The 22,311-nt window shown below is 36.8% G+C and overlaps 2 long non-coding RNA genes across 3 annotated transcripts in view; one reads left to right on the top strand and one right to left on the bottom strand.

The window, feature by feature from the left end:
• Positions 1-3,438: 3,438 nt before the first annotated feature.
• Positions 3,439-18,109, bottom strand: LOC110345870 (uncharacterized). The gene is made up of 4 exons (XR_002389507.2): positions 14,153-18,109; positions 13,890-14,050; positions 10,304-10,442; positions 3,439-4,144 (listed from the first exon to the last, which is right to left on the bottom strand). It is a non-coding gene; the product is annotated as an uncharacterized LOC110345870 (long non-coding RNA).
• Positions 18,098-22,311, top strand: part of LOC110345871 (uncharacterized) — a 16,428-nt gene continuing 12,214 nt past the window's right edge. For both annotated transcript variants that reach the window (XR_002389508.2, XR_002389509.2), the window contains exons 1-2: positions 18,098-18,587; positions 20,611-20,733. This is a non-coding gene — a long non-coding RNA (uncharacterized LOC110345871). The remainder of the gene's footprint in view (positions 18,588-20,610; positions 20,734-22,311) is intronic.

Genomic DNA, 22,311 nt, shown 5'->3' with positions numbered 1-22,311 from the left:
CAGGCTCTTTCTACATTGTTCAGGCTGCCTTTGAACTTGTGATCCTCCTGCCTCAGCCTCCTAAGGAGCTAAGATTACAGTCAAGTGTTACTATGCCTTGCCAGACTTTCTTAACTTGTTCTTTTTTTTTTTTTTTTTTTTTACCGGGGATCGAACTCAGGACTTCCTGCTTGCAAGGCAGGCGGCGGAACCACACTGAGCTAAATCCCTGGCCCTATTAAGCAACAGCCCTCTTTTTTTTTTTTTTTTTTTTTTTTGGTACTGGGGATCGAACTTAGGTCCTTGCGCTTGTGCAGCAGGCAGCGAAACCACTGAGCTAAATCCTTGGTCTTTCTTAACTTGTTAAAGCTCAATAATATTCCATTATTTGGACAGGTCATATTTTGCTTATTCATTTATCAATCAATGGACAGCTGGGTTGATTTCATCTTCTAGCTACTGTGAATAATGCTGCTGTGAACATGGTTATACAAATATCTTTTGAGACCCTTTCAACTCTTTTTTAAAAGATTTAATAGTGTATGTTTGCAATACAGAATGGTGATGTTTGTGTGGGGGAATTGGTACATACATGTAATATAATTTCATCATTTTCAATCCCTTTACCTTCTTTTTTCTTTTACTTCTTGATCTCTTCTATCCCATCTTCAAGAGTCTGCCTCTTGCTTCCTACCATCTCTCCTGTATTTTACTCATTTACAGTGGACCCCTCACTTATGAACTCATGTTTGCTAGGGCTGGTTGTAGCTCAAGTTGTCAAGGCTCCTCCACACAGCCTTCAAAGTCTCTCCTGTATACAGGCAGATCTCTGTGTCCTTAGAGAGACATTGGCCCAGGACTTCTCAATTAACTTCATGCAGGAAAGGATGTTATAATGTTCCTTCCAGAACTCTTTAAGGGTTAATTCTGTATCTGAGATCATCTGAAGGACAAGCAGCTGGCATTCAGGTCGTAACTCAAGACTTTGTTCAAAAGTTAAAAACTAAAATTCCGATCTTAACCCAAGTTGTTCATATGACAGGCTGATCATAACTTGAAGGTCCACTGTATTTATTCATAATTTAGGTTTCTTACATAAATCATGTGTTATTTAATTTCTGTTTCTGAATTATTTCATCTTGTATGACAGTCTCAAGTTCCATTCATTTTCCTGAAAATGACATAACTGCATTCTTTAAGGCTGAATATTTCATTGTGTATATATGCCACATTTTCTTTATCCATTTCCCTACTGACAGGCATTGAGGTTGTTTCCTGCTTTCAATTCTTTTGGGTATATATCCAAAGGTGGAATTAGTTTTACATCTCAATTTTAGCTTTCAAAAGGTTATATTGACACTTGAGGAGCCTGAGGTAGGAGGATGGCAAGTCTGAGGACAACTTAAGCAGCTTAGTGACTTAGCAAGACCCTTTCTCAAAAAAGGGGCTTCAACTCAGTATCAAAAAAAAGCTTGCTTGCTTTATGAGAAACAGTTTCACCAACACTGAATGTATTTTGTTAAGGAAATGTATTCCTTGACTTGCTTCTAAATTTTAAATTGTGCAAAGCATTTCCAAAATATAGAGATGCTGGAATAAATACAAAATGCTGAATTCTAAATCTGCAGTACAGCATGCTTTGAGTCCTGCTCTAGGCCCACTCCGCCTGTCCCCTCCGTGTTGCTGTGCTGTCACAGCATCTTCATATGACACTGTAGGTAGGGATCTGTAAAGAGGTCCCAGGTCCAATCCTTGGTACTGGGCTGGGGGGTAGGCATCCCGAGCTAACAAAAAAACCCCACCATCACCCAGGGACAGTAAAACTTCACAAATAAGCCACATTATAGATTATCTTATACAAAAATAAATTACAAATTTGAAAAACATTTAGTCACTGTGTGTTTTGTTTTATATATATATATATATATATATATATATATATATATATGTATTTCATTTATTCTCTCCTCTCCTTTTGGGACTACATTTACTTACAGGTATGCTTGGTTAATTTATATTATCCCACATGAAACTTATGTTCTGTTCAGCTCTATGTTTAGTTTGGATAATATCTATTGACCTGAATTTAACCTTAGTATTCCTTTCTTCTACTGTGCTTAACATGCTGTTAAGCCATACATTTAACTTCTAATTTCAAATAAATTTTCTGACCTACCAAAACAAAAAGCATTATGCCAATATAAAATAAAACATGTATATATAATTTTTTTGCCTTTGGTATTTATCACCACACCAGCTATTATTCACGTATAAGGCACTAGTTAAGAACAAAAGATAACTAAAACTCACATGGAATCTAACCTTCAAAAGCTTTCATTTCCAATTATTTTAAGCAAGCAGATAAAAATTTATTAAAACATCATGAGGGCCAGGGATTTAGCTCAGTAGTGCTGTGCCTGCCTCACAAGCACAAGGTCCTGAGTTCAACTGCCTTCACCAAAAAATAAAAAATCATGAAAAATTACTCTGCTGTTTTATTTTAAAATGTTACAGACTTTAGCTCTGCATACTTATATTTTAATAATCATAAAGCATATTTTACCTATATATCTGAAGATAAAAATAGTGCAATGTATAGTTAAGCATCAGAGAAGAAATTTTTAAAAAAAACTTCATTCTTAGCATAACATGCCTTTCTGGTACACATCTTCTCCCAAAGGCATGTAAAACAAAATAAAAGCCTAGATGTGCCACATTTAAAAAAAAAAAGTCTTCCATGAGAATGAAAAGAAAAATGAGACAAGTACTTAAAATTGCTTACTGTTACAACTACATCATAACCACAATTAATAACTATCACTACTGTGAGCACCTACTATGTAACCAGACATGTATCAGGTGATTTCACAAACATTATTTTAGTCCTCCCCCCAAAATTTATTACACTATTATCCTCATTTCACAAACTAGAAAAATGAAGCTCAGAGATCAAATAACTTTATCACATAACTAACAACCAGTAAGGCTGGGATTGAAGTGAAAGTCATTTGTATACCATTATGACTAGGTTATCTCTTAGAAAGAAATAGTATATATTAGCTTATAAGACATAGGAAAAAAAAGTGATTAATTTAAAAGTTTTTTAAATTCCTGATAAAATTATTTTTTAAATGGCATAATTAAGGAAAATTTTTACCTTCTATATACCAAGCCAACATTAGATGGGCAACTACCCATCATGGGTGAGTGGGGCACTTCCCCCAGTCTACCTCTGCCCCTGGAACACACACCATGCAAGCTGTTGGGAACCCAGCACCAGAAGCGAACTACTACTGTAAAGAGGCTGGAGGCTAGGGATTTAGCTCAATGGCGCCGCACCTGCCCAAGTGCAACATCCTGAGTTCAATCACCAAAAATAAATAAATAAATAAATAAATAGGCAACTGCCCGGGACGACCAACTTGGTGGGTACACCAAATAGGACACCAATGTGTTTGCAGCAAGTGTGTAGGCTATGGAATTCTAACTATAGTAAAGTCATTGGAGATCCTTATCTTCCTTACAGAGGAAGATTACAAGGTCGAATCTACATTCAACATGGACAATGGTTTTTGAAAAACCAGTAACTATTACTAATAATTTATCTTTCACTGTCTTCTATTCTCGCCAAATAATCTGCCTATGTACTTTATTTATTCTACTCATATAACATCAAATATCACTGCTATTCTGATCATTCCCAAATATGCAGATTGCCTTAAAACTGTGAGTTCCAAAGGTTTGAACATTTAAATGTTAACAACATAGTTTAGAAGCAGAGCAGAAGTAACTTGTAAATGGTATTTAAAGGCAAATGGAAATACCTTCTGAAACTGATATGCTCATGGAAATAAATTTTTATATTTATGCATACAAATAATCTTTTCAGAGAACGGAATATAATGATGAGGTTAACAACTTAAATAACAGGTACTCAATAAAGAATATTACAATATTTTAAAACTCTCCAAATTATACTTAACAAAATAACTTCAAAAGATTGGTTTTGGTAGGAATCACTTTAAAAAGATGATTTATAATTTAGTGGGTAGGTTTAATATTTATGCATTATAAAAACCAGGCCTTACCTTTATGTAGTGCAAAAGGGAAATGGCAAACGACACAATTTGAGTATTTTCTGAAATAATCTATAGTCAGCATTGTCCTGTTCCCAAAAAAAGGAAATAAGTGTAATAAAAATAAGAATATAAAATTAGCTAAACTTGTAAATAAGACAATATTTTCTAAGAAGACCTCTTAACATCCAATAACATGCTTAAAATGGGTGTGGGGAGAAAGGAACCCTTCTCCATTGTTGGTGGGAGTGCAGACTGGTGCAATCACTGTGGAAATCAGTATGGAGATACATCAAAGCACTAGGCTTAGAGGTCCCATTTGACCCAGCTAGTCCCCTGCTGGGTATCTTCCCAAAAGAATTTAAAAAATCATACCACAGCGATATAGGTGCACCCATGTTTTATAACGGCACAGTTTGTAATAGCTAAAGCTTGGAAACAGCCCAAGTGCCCATCAACTGGAAACTGGATAAAGAAGATGTGCTGTGGTTTTTTTAATAAAATGGAGTACTACTCAGCCATAAAGAATGAGAAACTAGAGGTATTTATAGCTAAATGGATGCATATTGAGGCCACCCTTTTAAGTGAAATAAATAGGACACACACGTGTAAATACCGAATAGTTTCTCTAGTGTGAGAAACAAAGTGTAATTAAGGATTAAGATGATTAAAATGAATAATTGATAATTTGAAACAGGAAGAAAAAGTTCAAAGGGGTAGGGGTGGCAGGAGTGGAAGGGGAAAGATCAGAGTTACAGGCTAGAATCTGGAAAGAATCCACATATAGACAGTGTTTAAAACTATAGGAAGAGATGTAGATAGAGACTAGGCTGGAGCTCATCAGTGGGTTGGGAAGGAAGAGTCACTAAGATCAAAAGAGAGAAGGGTGTGTTTCCAGAAGAAGTACATACAACTATGTACAGTACACAGAACTCAATAGTGTGATAAATGACTGTCACTGTTTTACGTACTTATCATAACATGCTGTGCTTTTCATCATTTAGAGCATAATCCTACTTATATAAAAGAGTTTACTGTAAAACAGTGTGCTGCTATGGCAATGGTAGCCTCATGCATCTCGTGTTTAACTGTGTATTTGGATAATATCAAGGGGCCATCACAGATGATTGACATACACCCTCTCAGTTTGCACTTAGAAGTTAGCACTCTGTGTGGTACTTTGCAATACACATGGATGAAATTGCCTAATAACATATTTCTCAGATATTTCCATCACGTGTCACATGACTGTATTGAAAATTAAATTTAAAAAATTTGGCCTATGTGGAGTCTACTAGATAATTAGAACTTTTTTCTCCAGACCACTATTTGTACAATATTAGTTTGAAAATCTTTCTAAAACAAATTACATCCTCTGATGTCTTGTTAATGCTTGTTTTTTTTAATTATATGGAAAAATGTTTAAGTACTTTTCAGTTTTGCTTTGGTTGAGTTCTGTTATATTTGAATATTATTATAGTTTTTTCCCTTGCATTGCTTTTCTTTGAATAATTTTAATTTTTGTATATATGTGTGTTTAGTGAATGATAATGAAGTTATACATTTAAAAAAATAAAAAACAAAAAAGACCTCTTAATAAACAGAATGTAAAAAATTTCTAAGAAAACATAATTATTCTTCATTCTTGGTAGAAACAATACAAATACCAAATGACAAGTTATTTCCAAAAAATTAAATTATACATTACGAAAAATAAATAGTAACTATAATAGCAAAAGAAGTGATCATGGGCTGAGGATTTAGCTCAGTGGCACCACGCTTGCCTTGCAAGCGCAAGGTTCTGAGTTCGATCCCCGGTCCAAAAAAAAGAAGTGATCCTTTTCATTGATTTGAAAGTGAAAGAAATTTAAATAGTTTATTGTTCTTGGTAAAACAGAGATCAAGTTAATAGTCAAAAGAAAAAGATTTCTGATACATAAAAGAAAACGAGGAAAAGACATGAAAAGGCAGTTTGGAGAGAAAATACAAACTGCCCTCAACTAACACTGAAAAAGTTCAAATTACAACCTTATTACATATCCTTGGGGAAGTGGAAGGATTGAGGGCTTTTTGTTTTGTTTTCGGTGCCAGGGATCGAACTCGGGACCTTGAGCTTGCAAGGCAGGTGGTGGATTGAGGGCTTTTTGATTAGCAAACATTAAAAAGATGTAATATCCCTGAGCTGGAGAAATACGGTAACAAGCACTTTACCACTGGTGCAAGCATAAATAATATGTCCTTTTTTAATTAAGAGATAAAATGTTAAAATTCCTTGATTAAGCAGCAATTCCTTTTCTAGAGCTATATCCTATAGAAATACTAGCAACAGGGCCAGGGATTTAGCTCAGTGGTTTTGCTGCCTACTGCGCAAGCGCAAGGACCCGAGTTCGATCTCCGGTACCAAAAAGAAAAAAGAAAAATACTAGCAACAGTAATGTAATGCAGTGTTTTTTACATTGTGAAAACTAAAATGAACCAAGTCTCCATCATGCAGAGAATGGTTAAATATGTTTATGGAATATTTATAAACCATAATTCCAGATAGTTATTAAAAAGATTAAGGCACATATGTCATAGGCACAGAAAATCCTAATTACTGCTATAAAACTAAATTGAATAGGTAAGTTATCTTAATTTTGAGAATAATATTATATGAAAATAACCTATCTTAACATTAATGTCACCTTACTGTTCAATTATTTTCAAACAATATAGCAAAATCTTAACACACCCCATCAAAGTGGAATAGGATGATATATAAATTGTATATAAGCATTCATTAATAAAAAGTTTGTCTCAGTAGAAATAGGGCAGATGAACATTCAAATTTCTTTGACAGTTATGAGCATGAATTTTCTTATGTAGTGTTAAGTATAGAAATACAGCAATTAAAGATGAGTCCACACTGACTTTAAAATGTATCTTGTTCAGCATACAGGTCATATCCTCCAAGAAACCTTCCTCGATTTCATGACTGGGGACTTCCTTTACATTCTTATGAGCCAAGTAAGATCACACTATTCTATAATTATTTATATTTGTCTCCTCAGCAAGACTCTAACTTGCTGAGGACATAGAATGTCACCAACTTAGCAGCTAGTACATTTGGGAAATACTAAATCGTGAAATAAGACATCAGTTTTTTACATTTTATCTCATAAGGTGGATATCATGCATGATAGGCAGGTGTTTTGCTGCTAAGCTACACATCATAGTAATATCATAGTAATTTTAGAGGCAATAATGCACTGAACTGTATCTCTCTGAAAAAGATACACTGAAGTTCTAACCCACATCACTTCAGAAAGTGACTTTATTGGAAAATAGGAAAATAGGATTATAGACATAACTAATTAAGACAATACCACACTAGATTAAGGTATGCATTTAGTCTAATATGACTGGTGTTCTGCTAAGAAAACATGCAGACAAGAGAAGCAGACGGAGATGATGTGAGGACAGAGGCAGAAGTGGGAGATACTCAGCTGCGTGCTGAGGGTCAGCAGCACAGGGAGCTAAGACAAGGTCATGGAACAGTCTCCCCTGGAGCCTTCAAGACAATAGGGCCCTGTTGCCACATTTTGGACTTCTTGCCTCCCAAACTATGTGAGAATTCGTTGTTTTAATTCAGTTTGTGATCATTTTTATGGCAGCCCCAGAAAAGTGACACAGGGAATAATCCATCCATATACCATACTATTATTAATTAATTTTGCAAGTAAGATGCTATGTATGTTGTCCCCATTCATATTTTGGGACCAAATACCCAATGGGATAGTATTAAGAGGTGGGGCTGTTGGGGAAAGGATTAAGTCTTGAGGGCTCTGCCCTCGTGCATGGGATCCATGCCCTTTTAAAAGAGGCTGGAGGGAGCTGCCATGCCCTTTCACCATGTGAGCAAGCCCTCACCATGCACAGAATCTGCTGGCACCTTGATCTTGGACCTCCTAGCTTACAAAACTGTGGGAAATGTTTCTATTATTTATAAATTATTCAGTTTATGCTATTTTCTTGTAGTAGCTCAAAGGACTAAGAGGAAAGATACAAACTGCTTGGAAAACTTTGATTCCTAAATAAATATCAATAGTGAACAGTAGAGGGCATTGTCGATCAGAGCTTAAGAGTTCAGAATGGAGCAAGGCTACGATCAATTTCAGAGCTCCAGGACAGGCAACAGCAATGGGTGGAGCTGGTCACATTTACCAGTCCCATATTTGCACAAGTGAGTAAAAGCATGAAGATTTGCTATTTTCAATTCTCTGATTTTCATATAAAGCAGTTTATGTAAGATAAACTAAGACACTCTATGTAGTCACCCTGCCTAGGTGCCCCCAGACTTCACTTCCTCTTGCCCCAAAAGACTGTGCTGTTGCTTGGCTTTCCCCATCTCAGTCCTGTCCAGTAATCTGCCTAATCTTGCTCTCCAATTACTAGCTGTGTAATGTGGTGTCAATGCGGGCAAAAAGAAAACTGGAAAAGGGAGGCTGGGGTTGAAGATAGGATACACAGGCTAACGGCAGACAAGGGAACAGTCTTTGCACCACTGACAAATCAGGATACTCAACCAAGTAACATGTCTTTCAGCAAGGTGAGAGGATCCAGAAAGGGTACATGAAGGGAGTAAGAACAAAAAAGAAAAGGGAAAAACAAACAAGTGATTTAAAGGGAGAATAGATAAGAGAAAAAGAAGAGAAGCAAGAAGACAGAGGTTAGCCCCTTCCTAAAGCTTCTTACTTCCTTCAGAACTCCTTTTCAAAGTTCCCCCTCACCTAGGGTCTGTCCTTCCAGCCACCCCTCCTCCAGAAGTGCTATCGGCTTGGGATTTGGATGAATCTCCACACCTCCCTCCCCACAGTGCCTGACCCGGAAGAACACAGACACACAAGTGCCTGGATCAGCGTGCAGGTCCACAAGAGGAGGGGTGCACTGCTGCTACTCCAGGAAGAAACTTCAATTCATTTTCCCGATGAAGTTACTACATATGACTGTTAGGTCCTGAGTACTACTAATCCTATAATGTAGGGCTGTAGAGCAGAAATAAGAGGGCTAGTCTCAGAACAAAAAGCTCTATGTAGAATATTATAGGAAAATGAGCTATAGTTCTTCCAAATTATATTACAGATTTTTAGAGCACAATTTGATAAGTAGTATGCCAATTCAATACTATAACTTCCTGAAATCAAAATATATATAAGTAGAGCCCAATTTTATTTTATTTTATTTGTTTATTATCTTTTTTTTTGGAGACAAGGTCTCACTATATAATCCAGGGGGACCTTGAACTCACTATGTAGCACAGGCAGGCTTTGAACTCAAATGGCAATCCTGCTTCAGCCTCTCAAGTGCTGTGATTACAGGTGTGTGCCACCACACCTGGCAAAGTAATATCAATTTGAAAAGACTGATACACACAGGTACAAGCACATACACACACATATCACTAACTGTTGAAATGTAATGATGAAGACAGAAAAGTCAAGGTGGCTATATCAAGGAAATCTTATATAAACAAGGAAGAAGGAATTAGAGTATGTTCTAGAGAACATGTATGCCTTCATCAACTAGGTAGTATGCAAAGAAAACAGGTAGACACTAGAGATGATGAGTGCAGTTAAGAATGCAACAATGTTCTTGGGGAAAAGTAATTATAGGTTGTGGTGTTACGGAAATCTCGGAAAGAAATACACAGAGACACAGAATTCGGATGAAATAATAAAATTTCTTCTCGCGACCGGACGGGAATGCCAGAAACCAGTCTGGTCAATATCTGCACCCTCTTTGTTCAGCATTTCCCTTTTTATATCCTTTTTAGCCATTATCTCATCTCTAGTGGTCTTTGATATGCAAATGCAATTCCAGTTCCTATTTACAAGTCACAGACACAACATAGGCCACATACATTGTAAATTCACCCTGCCACAGTAACTTTGTTAGGTTAATGAAGTTACTGGTTAGAGTCAGATAATCTTCACCTTAAACAAGGAGTTACAGGAAAAGCAAATCTTAAAAGAACACATTACTTATTTTGCTTTTACAACTACCATAATATTCAATCTATTAAGTTATCTAAAACTTTTCCATATCAGTGGAGGGAGGGAAGAAAAAAGGAAGGAGAGAAGGAAGGGAAAGAGTGAGAGGAAGAAAAGGAAAGAAGGAATTAACACCGCCTTAAGTAAAGTGACCCATCTGTCTAAATGAGATTTAGTAACTGCCAAAGGAAGTAATAGCTGTTTAGCATGATATTTTACCTGCGCATCTGAAAGTGACATTGGTTCAGGTAACTGTAAACAAGAATGGAAGGAGAAAAGCATGTCTTCACACAAGCTAGCAATTATAACTTTGTGTTTCAGTTGGCTCTTTAGAACTGACTGGTGCTTGTGGCTCTGCCTAAATGAACAAAAGAAAACAATACAATCACCAAAAGTAACACATCAAGTAACTTAAGCCATAAAGATATCTATTTACATAGTATTTCTTTAATCCAGAATGCATCACATATATTAGACATGGCATAATTCAATATACTAACTTTATCTCTGAAGTTATGTTTAAGTTGCTCTTTTTTCTCTGTGTGAAACATTAAATAAACTCTTACTATGTGCCAGGCACTCCACTGGCCCTGGGAATAAAAGTAAATCAAATGGATATAATTTTTGCCACTGGAACTTGTTGGTCTAGCATGAGACAAAACGTTAAATAATTATAAGAATAATTAATTACAGTTGTGATAAATTCTAATATAGAAAAGTGTAAACTACTGCAATAGACTAGATCTTATTCTTAAGGTGAGGCTATCAAAGAATCTTAAGTATAAAATATGTAAGCTGAGAACTGAAAGTATAGTAAGTCCCCAACTTAGCAATGAGTTTCGATTAGGGAGAACATTCATAACTCAGATTCACTCCTAAGTCTGACAAAGTGAGTCTTATATACCCTGGACACAAATATACAATGTAAAGCATAAAAAACCAAACACTCACACACACAAATACTTCTGCACATCCTGGGCTCTGAGTGAGCATTGTACTTCTGTACACTATCACACTGTACAGTATCCACACAGCAGCACAGGCCAGACCATGTCCAGCAGACACATGAGCTACTCCCATTATTTGTTTGCACCTTCGAATATTCCTAATGAGAGGTCTGTTATATCTGTGAAAACTTGCAACTCAAAGGTTTGTAAATTGGGGACTTAATGTAAACAAGACTTAACAAGGTGCTGAGAGAGGAACATCTTTGGCAGAGGGAAAAGCTGTGACAGGCTCTGGGCCAGAATTTGGAAGCCTGAGGAACTAAGAACAGAGAGAGCAGAACAACATGGGCTGGTGAGAGCAGCAGGTTCCAGGGAGGATTAGGCTGTTGCTCTTGGTACAATGGGATAGATTTAAAGCAGAAAAGGGAAATCATCTGATTTACTTTTTAAAAGAGCAATCTAATTGTTGGGTAAAAAATGGAGGAGAAGGTAGAAGAGTGGCAAACACACAAGGATAATGATGAGGATGAAACTAATGTTTGAGAACTCAGTGTGTGGCACAGTTCTAAGCATTTCAGTGATGAATTCAGTACTCACTACAACACTATCAAGAAAATGCTACACTTATTACTTCCATTGTCAGATGAGCAAACTAAGGTGCAGAGAAGTTACTCAATTGCCCAAAGGCTCAAAGGATTCAAAGATTTCAGGAGGGACTCAGTACATGCAGTATGGCTCCCAGAGGGAACGCTCTTAACTGCCAGACTACACTTGATGGCAACCTAATGTCCTGGTGGTATGAGAAAATCACTTAAGACCTGAAAACATTATACTGACCTTTCTGATTGTATGTATATGTGTAGTTTCTTAATCATTTTTACATTTCAACCATGTCTTCTCCCACCCCTAAAAATCTGATGAGTGCTATGGGCACTTGTCCTAGTAACACCTCAAAAACACTCCAATTTCAGAAAGTTAGTTTCTAAATGGATTTAAGTTTGAACAATTCAAATATATATAATGAAAGGATCACAATCAGTTCTACCTATAGTTAATAATTTATTAAGCTTAACAGTAGGATACTTTATGGTTAAACAATAGTAGCAGCAGGCAAGTAAAGTCTAGTCTAGTCTGATTCATGGTCCAAGGAAGTCCAAATTGCTTTGTGAGTTACATGTGAAAGATTTGGATTATGAGACAGCAATATCAGTAGACATTTATACACCCGCAAAAAAATAATCCAAATACATCCTAAGAAAATATAAAAACTAGGGTTTGGGTTACAGAAAATATATTCTAAAAAAGTAAAAGATAAAAGCTTAATTATAAACTTCCACATAATGACATGAAATGCTTGGTCTATATTGAAAGCAACAGCAGATATCCCATAGTGAATGAAAAACTACAAAGAAAAACAATAGAACTCTTAGGATATTCAAATGACAGATGGGGTGAGTTTCTCCTATTTTTAAGAGTATCAAGTGACTATTCAACATTTGAATTAAAATCAGTAATATGATTTCAAAATAATCATTAAAAACACATTTTAAGGCTTTTATAAATTGTGTAAAACTTTCAGAATTTATACTTACCCTGTAACTTCAATAAAACTAAAAATGTTCAGTAATAAGTCATAACTAATTATAATCAAAACATTCTATAGCTACAATTCTTATTCGAACTGAGAAACTGCTAGAGAAGAAAACCTAACAAGGAAGCATTAAAGCTAACAGTATTCATACAAAGCTTTTGATCCATTTATGGTAGAAAATTTGTAAAAATGACCACAATAATTGCCCTTCCTGAATCCATACTCTTTCATACTGACTCTGGACATATTCCCATGACTTGTTTTGGACAAAGCAACAATAACAGTGACACAACTGGAAAAATGAAAAGTACTTGCATACTGGAACTTGCCTTTTTTTGCTACTTTGGGAAACCCTGAGACCACAAGAAGTTGACAGTGCTTCAGCCTCTGCTGAGAGCCAGATGTGAGTAAAGTCATCAGCTGCAAACACGAGTGAGCCAGATGCACTACGTGGGTATAGCTGATCCCAGCCTAAACTGCAGGCTCAGAATTGTGAAAAAATAATAATGGTTGGTTTAAACTAATACTTTTGGGCTGGTTTGTTACAAACCAAAAGGTACCTGACACACTGCATAAAATCCAGCTATTCTCTTTATGCCAGTTATGAATTTAATATTTGCCTTTAAATATTACCTAGGTCATAATCCCATTAGTGAGTGATGAAATCAATAAAGTAGGTTACAATAACCAATTCCTTAAAAATCAAGAAGTATAGCTGGGCAGAGTATCACAGGTCTATGATCCAGGCATTTAGGAGGAGGAGGTAGGAGGATCATGAGTTCAACCTAGCCTGGGATACATAGTGAGAACCTACCTCAAAAACCAAAGAGGAGGGGAAAAAAGTATTAAGTGCACCAAATGTAAAATGGGTGTTACTTCATTATAATAAATAAAATATGTATGTGGTATGCAGGTACACATTCACAAACATACACACGTACTTGTATATGTTCTGGGAAGGAATGTAAACTGCATTTCTTGCTTTTAATTATGATGGAAAAAATTGAAAGCTACTCTCTCCAAATACAGACTACTTTAGAGGGTGTACATTAGTTAATATAAGCTTTAACTGAGTATGTAAATTTAAGACACCAAAAGTAAATTTTATAAATTTCAAAATTTTAAAGACTAAAACTTTGTCCAGTAATTATTTTTATGCATAATAAGTAAGATATTATTATTCAATAGAAACAATGTTGGGTTCAATAATTTAACTGCTATATGAATTATATTTATTTTACATTTATATTATATTTTCTTCACATACCTAGTACCATATTAAAAAAAAAATCATCATTCTCATCTATTAAAGAGTCCATGCAAACGATGCTTCTGAAAAGAACAGGCTTCCTTGAAGAGAGTCTGGAGAAGGTATGAAACTAGATATAAACACCCAGAATATACCACTTCACTATTCTGATCACCAAACTATAAAAATGAGAAAAAAAGCAAATCAGAAGCTCAAGAGCCAAATATACTTTAGTTCAATATTATCAGAGATCATAAATGTACTGTTTTTAACTAACTCACATATTCATTAAAATGTTTTAGTGGACATTCATGTTATATAATATACTTCTAGAGATATATTCACGTATAAAATGACTTCTATAATCTTGCAACTGTAGAAGAGAGAAATAACAACTGGTCAAGTGCATGACATTTTAACACTCTATTACCAAAAAAAAGTACTAATTAACTAGTGATTTTCATTTATGTAACAAATAGCAGTACCAAAACTGGCTATGCCCTACAAATTCTAGGCAAGCTTTTCTGCCTTAGAGTTGATTCAGAAATGTACAAATGGACTAAGAACTAACTTCTCTTTGTAATCTAGGCACTAATTGTTAAGGTGATCAATCACTAATCCACCAATGCTATATGACAGAACAATTTCAGGATCACTGACTCAACATAAATCCTATTATTTATTTCTTATAGAGAAAAAATTTTTTAAAGCCCATTTGTATGATTTCAATATACCCATTTATTTTGAAATAAATATTATATACATGCTCTTTGTACTATGGAAAAGACCATCCCATTAACACTGAAATGTAAACTCTTATGTACACACTTTCTTACTCAGCCCCTTTACTCACTGATTCTAGGCTAATTTAAAGTGCACCTAGACCTGTTATGCACATTACAGTGTACAAATGTACTTTCAATTACATGAAAGACTGAGGAGGGGAGACCACATTTTTTGGAATGATGGATTCTTGTGTGGCACAGACATGCTGAACACATCCCATAAGAGCTCCTAAGATATGCACCACTGTCTGCAAATAAAAGACATTTCATGCTAGGTATATATTTTTATGTACAATAAAAAAGTATGAGACATTATGCTGGGTGCTAGGGATACAGCAGTGAACAAAACAGTCACTGTTTCTTTTTTCACAGAACTTGTGTATCAAAGAACTACCAATATTGGAACAACTAGTAAACCACCTAGAATCCTAACCCACACCTCAAAGCACACGGCAGGTATTCCACACATATGCCTTGAAATTAGAGGGAGGCATGCTATCTTGACTTATCTTCTTGTAAGAATACAGATATTTAACTAGAATAAAATTTTATTTAAAAATTCAGATTCATCTTTCTGTACTGATATCTGTAAGTCCATAAATTTACTTCCAGCATTAGGCCATTACATGAGGAGGACATGGCTAATCAACATCAGCATAAAAATTCTCACTTTCCACCCATGCCTCCCATACATTTAAATCACTAGTAAAATATTCCTTAAGAGTGGTCTGAATTTCTAGATTTTGGCTTGACAGTCCTCCGGCTTGAGTTAATTCATACATCATCTCTTCATATAATTTTATAGTCTGTGAAACCAAATCAGGTTATAAATAAATAGGAAAAATATAAATCATTAGAAAAGGACTGTTTTTTTCCTTCACGTTATAGCTTGTGTTTAAACATGTGTAGAAATGAGGAAACTATTAACAATAATCCAGGTGGTAGGAGTTTAGAATCAGTGGTAGCAATAGGCATGGAGATATATGGATTGACTCAAGGTAAGTTAGGAATGAGAAATAATAATTTCCTAACTATGAGAGATAGAACTCGAGGTTCAGTTTGAATTTTTGTTTTGTTAGGGTTTTTTTTTTTTTTTTTAAGGCTTTGGTTTATAAAATCACTTAGATGAAGAAAACTGGAAGAAGAGATATGAGTTCTCCTAAATATGTTAAATTTGAGATATAAAGCAAGGTGGGAATGTTAACTTTCTTTTTTATTTTTCCAACTGAGTTAGTCTTTTTATTCTTTTGGTGATCTCTTCCAGGGTTAACTACTTCCACTGCAGGTGATGAAATATATATAAGGCTCCACTTCAAATGGTGACACTGCTATGAGCATGGTCTTTTCCCCTTCACTGCAACTCAGAATTAAAACTTTGATCCTTGTCTTATATTCCAGTCCCAGTAGTTTCCACTGCAGAAGTTATCTGAAGACAGTCTTATGCTTTCTAGCAGTGCTGTGACCAGCCTCTATCTTCTCTATGAACACTACGATCAATTTAGTTTACACATGTATTAAACTAAGAGGCATTCTCTCAAATGATTTTAAATGCACTTTATTTTTGGACAACCTACATGACATGTTTTGGGTTTTTTTCCCCAAAAAAACAATGCCTCCACTCCAAATAAATCACGGTCAAAAAAATGAAGGGTTCAATATGACATCAGTCCCATTTGTCTAAAATCCCAGTGTTGTGTGGATGACAAGCAGCAGCCAGTTATGACAAGTGATAGATCCAAGGTAACCGCCAAATCCATTAACATTTTTCCCTTTCTAAACCATGCTTAAAGAAAATCATAAATGGGGTCACACCATCCTCACGATAGTCCAGGAGAGCAACCATGCCATCTGGATTCATGTTTGCACCAATAAAGAACTGATAGTTTTTGAAATTAGCAAGGATGTGCTTGATTTGTTCTGCAGCCCCTGTCATAAAACGTTTCACTCTTTCTGGTTTTGTTCTTCCAGTTTGCCTTTGATTGATTTCATATAGTCTTTGACGTACTTCTTGTAGGCCTCTTATGAAGCTGGTTTCCTGCAAGTGAGGGTTCATGACAATATCAACACCAGTGACTACTGTGCTTTCGGTACCTTCGCCCTCCCGGCCTTCAGCGGAGTCATTTCCACCAATGAGCGTGTCATCAATGTGACCCTCTGTATTACTGACCATCTTGGCCTCCACCTCCAGGCACAGCCTGCCCGCGATCTCCCGGATCTTGTAAATGTCAGAGACTATCTCATCGTGGCTGATGAGGTCCCATAATCATGATGGTGGCTGCTAGCTTCGCGGGAGCCTGGAGCTCAGAGTGGGCACTGAGCAACCAACCTGAGCCGCGCAAACCAGGAGGGGGGAGCGGGTGGAAAAGAGGGAATGTTAACTTTCAGTTAGGTGAAGTTCCCATAAGTCTGAGAGGACAAGGAACCATGTTCCTTATCTTTTCTGCCATAAAGCTAACACAATGTCTGACACTGTGTACACAATAAGTGGTTTTGAGTAGAAGGATGGTCATTTGTTTCCAAGCTGGAACTCCTCAACGATAGAAATCCATATCTGCACAATAACTAAAAAGGGCTTTGGTAACGTATGGAATTTTGCTAATGCCAAGGCATTATTCTACGATTTAATGTTAACAATATTACTACATGATAATATTAGTTAAACTGGGCTTTCACTGTGAAAAATTATGCAGTGTCGAGGCTTTCTTTAGCAAGAGTCATTTTTTTTCTTTAGAGTATAATTTTATGTAGAAGGTGAGCTCAACGAGGTAAAGGAAAAAGTACCTTTTAACAGGTGGGGAGACTCCAGCTACACTGACAAGCACAGGGACATTAAAAAACAGAGAACTGTCTGTACTTTGCAACAGTGACATTAAATACCTCAAAGCCAGGGCCGAGGATGTAGCTCAGTGGTAGAGCACTAGCCCAGCATGCACTTGGCCCTGGGCTTGAACCCCAGCCCCACCAACAACAAAAGACATAACCAGTCAAAGTGCTTAGCACAGAACCTGGCACGTAAAAAGTACCGAAACAATGTTAGTTATTAAAAGTAAAAAATAAAAAAACTCAAATGGAGCAGCTGAAAGTCAACAACTCAAGCAACTCTTTTCAATCAGTTATAATCAAGAGGCCCGAGGAGGAGGAGGAAAATATTTGAATTAACATATTTTTAAAAGATCTGGCACCTTGATAGAGCTCTGTCCTTTCATTCTCAGAACACCGAGAAGGGGTGACGACTCAGATTCCGCACCCCGTGCGCGGATGTTTTGTACAAGCTCAGAGAATCCCTCTTCGCCACAGCAGCCGCGCCCTAGCTCCAGTCTGTGTCCTCGCCTCCCCCACGGCCCGCAAAGGCTGGCCTGCAACTAAGGAGCACACAGAAACCACCAAGGAAGAGAAATGGGAAACGCCGCGGCCCGCCGAAGCCTCGCAAGTCTGCGCGCCCCAAGCCGAAGGCCTGGTCTCGCGGACGCTCAGGCCCCACCGTCTTCGCGCTCCCCGCTGGAGATAGGGTCTGACGCACGCCGCCCTGCGAAGCAACAGTAACCAAGGATATGAGGAGCCGGGGCGAACAGATGGCAGCTCCCGGCGGCACTGCTCCTCCGGCCAGCTGCGCAACTCCTCCAGGGTGCTCTAGCCTTCCTCGGACATGCGGCCACCTGAGACGCCAACTTCAAACCACTCTCACCTCAGCCAGGACCGGAAGTCCAGCCATCCCGGCAAGCCTTGCGAGACCTCATCTGGACTGAATCCTAGAGAGGACGCGGCCTAGGCTCCATGGCGGCCAAGAGGGAAACCGGGCCTATCTGGTTCCCGGGAGGAATCCACTCAGTGATGCGCACTTCCTGAAGCAGAGGACTTCAGAACTCTCCAGACCACTTGCCTCCCAAGCCTGGGTTGCTGCAGACTTTCCATTATCTGGCGCTTGGGGAAGGTGAGGGCCAGAGTTTGCAAGCCTTGATTCCTTGGGTCTTGGAGGTTGCCCTTCTAAGGTCAGGTTTTCCCAGGACCCGTCCACGAAGTGACTCACAACCCCTCCTGAGTCGTGGAATCGGGGATATGCACCCCATATGTATCCTAGGGGTAGAGGTGGAATAAAGACACACTAGGACTTCTGTGAAGATGGAACAGGTGGTATAGAGCTCTGGCACTATGGGAGGCTGAGGCAGGAGAGTCTCAGGTTCCAGACCAGACTAGGCAGTTAATGAGACCCTGTTAAATAAAATTGTAAAATAAAAAATTGATAATAATAATAAAAAGGGGTTAAGAGTGTAGCTTAGTGAGCCTCTGGCTCAATCTCCAGTACTGGGAAAAAAAAAAAGGTTTGTACCACTTTCTCCACTTCCTATGGTGTTCATGTAGAAAAGGTTAGTGCAATGCCCTTATTTTGTGATCAGCTCAACAACCAAACTAATTTTTATTAATTACTCCCAGATGACCCCAGTCTCCTACAATGTGGGCTGACGGTCAGGACCAGATGTCTGTAGTAAAATAATTTGGTTGAATTTACACACTCCAACGCATACCTGTGAATGTTTATTTTAAAGCAATGGTCACTTTCCAAAGTACAGTCGTCAACTCCTGCGTTTTGATGCACTAATAAAGTAAATAAATCCTGGAGATTCTAGGGCTGGCCATGCTCAGGTCCAGTCAGGACAGCTGAAAGACACTGAATAGGCTGTCCTATCCCAAAATCTTAGACTTTGTTCTACTAGTGGTGGCAGTAGCTGCTCTACTGTTGTTCTTCCTTGGTTTGTTTTTACAGTTTATTTTCTCCAGCTTTTTTAAAATTAATTTTATTGGTACATTTTAGGTATATAATATAATGACATTCATCATTGGAAATTTACACCTTTACATAATCTCTCTTGGTTCTTATTTTTTCCCCATTCCCCTGCCTGCCCTTCAACCCCTCCATCCCTCCCTATTTACAAAGACTTTGTTTCCATTTTTTCATTTTTTCATATTAATTCCATTCCCTTCTTTCCTTTTCTCTACCCCTCCCACTTCCCCTTCCCCTTTCCCTTTGCCCCTTTTCTTCCTATTTCACATTATCTATTATACCTTACACTTTCAGATTCTCACACTAGAGAAACTTTTCGGTATTTACACATGTGTCCTATTTCACTTAAGAGTATCACCTCAGTGTGCATCCATTTAGCTATAAGTGTCCCTAATTTCTCATTTTTATGGCTGAGTAGTACTCCACTTTAAAAAAACAGCATGGTAGTGGTAAAAAAAAAAAAAAAAAAAAAACCAGCATGGTACTGGTAAAGAAACAGACTTGAGGACCAGTGGAACAAATTAGAAGATGCAGAAACAACTCCAGACACACTCAGCTACCTCATCTTCAACAAAGGAGCCAAACACCCTCACTGGAGGAAAGATAGCCTCTTTAATAAATAGTGCTGGAAAAATTGAGTTTCAACTTGCTAAAGATTAAAACTAAACCTATATCTCTCATCATGCACTAAACTAAAATTGAAATGGATCTAAATATTAAAATAGAAACGCTGAACCAGCTGGAACAGAGGTTAGGTAGAAGTCTTGAAGACATTGGTGTAGGAAAAGATTTTATGAACAAAACCTCAGTTGCCTGTGAACTAGCACAAACAATCAACAAGTGGGATCTCTTCTTACTAAAAAGCTTCTGCACAGCAAGAGAAACCACCAACAGTGTGAAGAGACAACCCAAAATCTGGGGAAAAATTTTCACCTGCTGTTGCTCAGACAAAGGTATCTTGAATCTATAAAGAACTTAAAAAAAATCAGACCTCCCAAATTTAAAGACCCATTCTCCTCCAGTTTTTGAACCCGTAACATTTCTGCATGTTTTCCAAAAATCTCTTCTCTCCCCCTACAGCTGTTTTAGAAAAGGCAGTTGTATGGGGTAGGGTAGGTAAATTTTAGTGAAATGTGCCATTTTACTTTAATCATCATTTTATTTTTTTCTCCAGGGTCAAATAAAAGAGAATCAAAGACCTCTAAAAAAAGTCTTTGGAAACATCTCTAAGTGTTCATAGTGGTGTATAAGCAGCCAAAGAGAAATTCACCTCAGTGGAACTAATTGAATAATTGAGGTAGGTTTCTGTGTTTAATCAAATTTTATCCAGAAGTTGGGTCTGCTGTGCATTTAATATGAACATAAACTTTCAATTTAATTTCACCATAGAAGACCATCTATATAAATGAATTGACACCCCATGAGGATGGAGCTTTGACTTTAGATTCCTCAAAAGTATCATCAGCTTCAGAATGTCAGAAATGAAAACAAAAGGAGAGAATAAAAGTTCTGTAGAACAGTCTGACTTGCTCCTGGAGCACTTGTGGTAGCACAGGTCAGAGGGAAATATGACTCCCTCTGAAGACACTGAAGGCCCACTCATTACAGCCAATAGTTCAAGATCTAACAGACATAAAACATTTTATAAAATATCAACAGAGTACACATTCTTCTCAGATGCACATAAACATTTTCCAGGATAGAACATAGGTTAGAAAATAAGTCCCAGTAGATTTAAGGAAAGATACCACACAAAAGATCTGCCCTACACACGAGGGGATGAAGTTAAAAATCAGAAACAAACTGGAGTCTCCACAAGTTTGTGGAAATTAAGTAATATGCTCTTAATGAATCAAAGAAGAAATCACAGAAAAAATTAGAAAATTAAGAAATTTTCATTAAGGACTAATGAAAATGAAGACACAGCTTTCCAAAACTATTGGAAACAGCAAGGAGAAATTTATGGGTACAAATACTTGCATTAAAGAAAAATCTCAAATCAACAACCTAACTTTGCGGCTTAAATAACTAGAACAAGAACTATATACTAATCACAAAGCTAGCACATGGGAGGAAATAAAGAATGGAGAACATATAAGCAAAATAAAGAATAGAAAAACAATAGAGGAAATCATTGAAACCAAAACATGGTGTTTCAAAAGATCAATTTAAAAAAAAAATCAATAAAGTTGATTCATGTTTAGATACCTAGACAGATAACAGAGAATTCAGAAAACTAAAAGCCGAAGTAAAAGTAAGGGCAGAAATAAAAAGAATCATAAGGGTACTACTAGCAATCACAAACCAACAAATTTGATAATCTAGATGAAATGGAAAAATTTCCAGAAACAATACCTATCAAGACTAAAGAAGAGAAAAATCTGAATAGGATGTATTATTAATAAGAGTAAATTATTAGTCAAAAATTTCCTACCAAGAAAAAGCCCTAAACCTGATAATTTCATTCATAAATCTTTCACACCAATCCTCTCCTTTTCCAAAAACTTGCCTCATTCTAGCCAGACTACTTACCTCTGGCCAGTATTACCCTCATACCAAAAGCTACACAAAGACAAAATTAAAGACCAATATATTTTATGAATATTGATGTAAAAAAAACTCAACAGAATGCTAGCAAATCAAATATAACAGCATATTAAATCCAACACAAAAAATTAGCTGTATTTAGACACTAACAACAATCAGAAGAGGGAACTAAGAAAACTCCATTTGCAATAGGATCAAGAAGAAGAAAATACTTAGAAATTAAGGAGATAAAAAGACTTATACAATGAAAAATTCAAAACAGTCAAAGAAATTAGAAATGGAAGTACATGAAAACACATTATATATTCCTGGATTGGAAGACTTTCTA

Source organism: Heterocephalus glaber, unplaced genomic scaffold, assembly GCF_053883595.1.
Source record: "Heterocephalus glaber isolate CG9 unplaced genomic scaffold, H.glaber_assembly_v1.0 deba00000738, whole genome shotgun sequence".
In the NCBI taxonomy this organism is placed as follows: domain Eukaryota; kingdom Metazoa; phylum Chordata; class Mammalia; order Rodentia; family Bathyergidae; genus Heterocephalus; species Heterocephalus glaber.
This window is presented reverse-complemented; position numbering and strand designations above follow the sequence as displayed.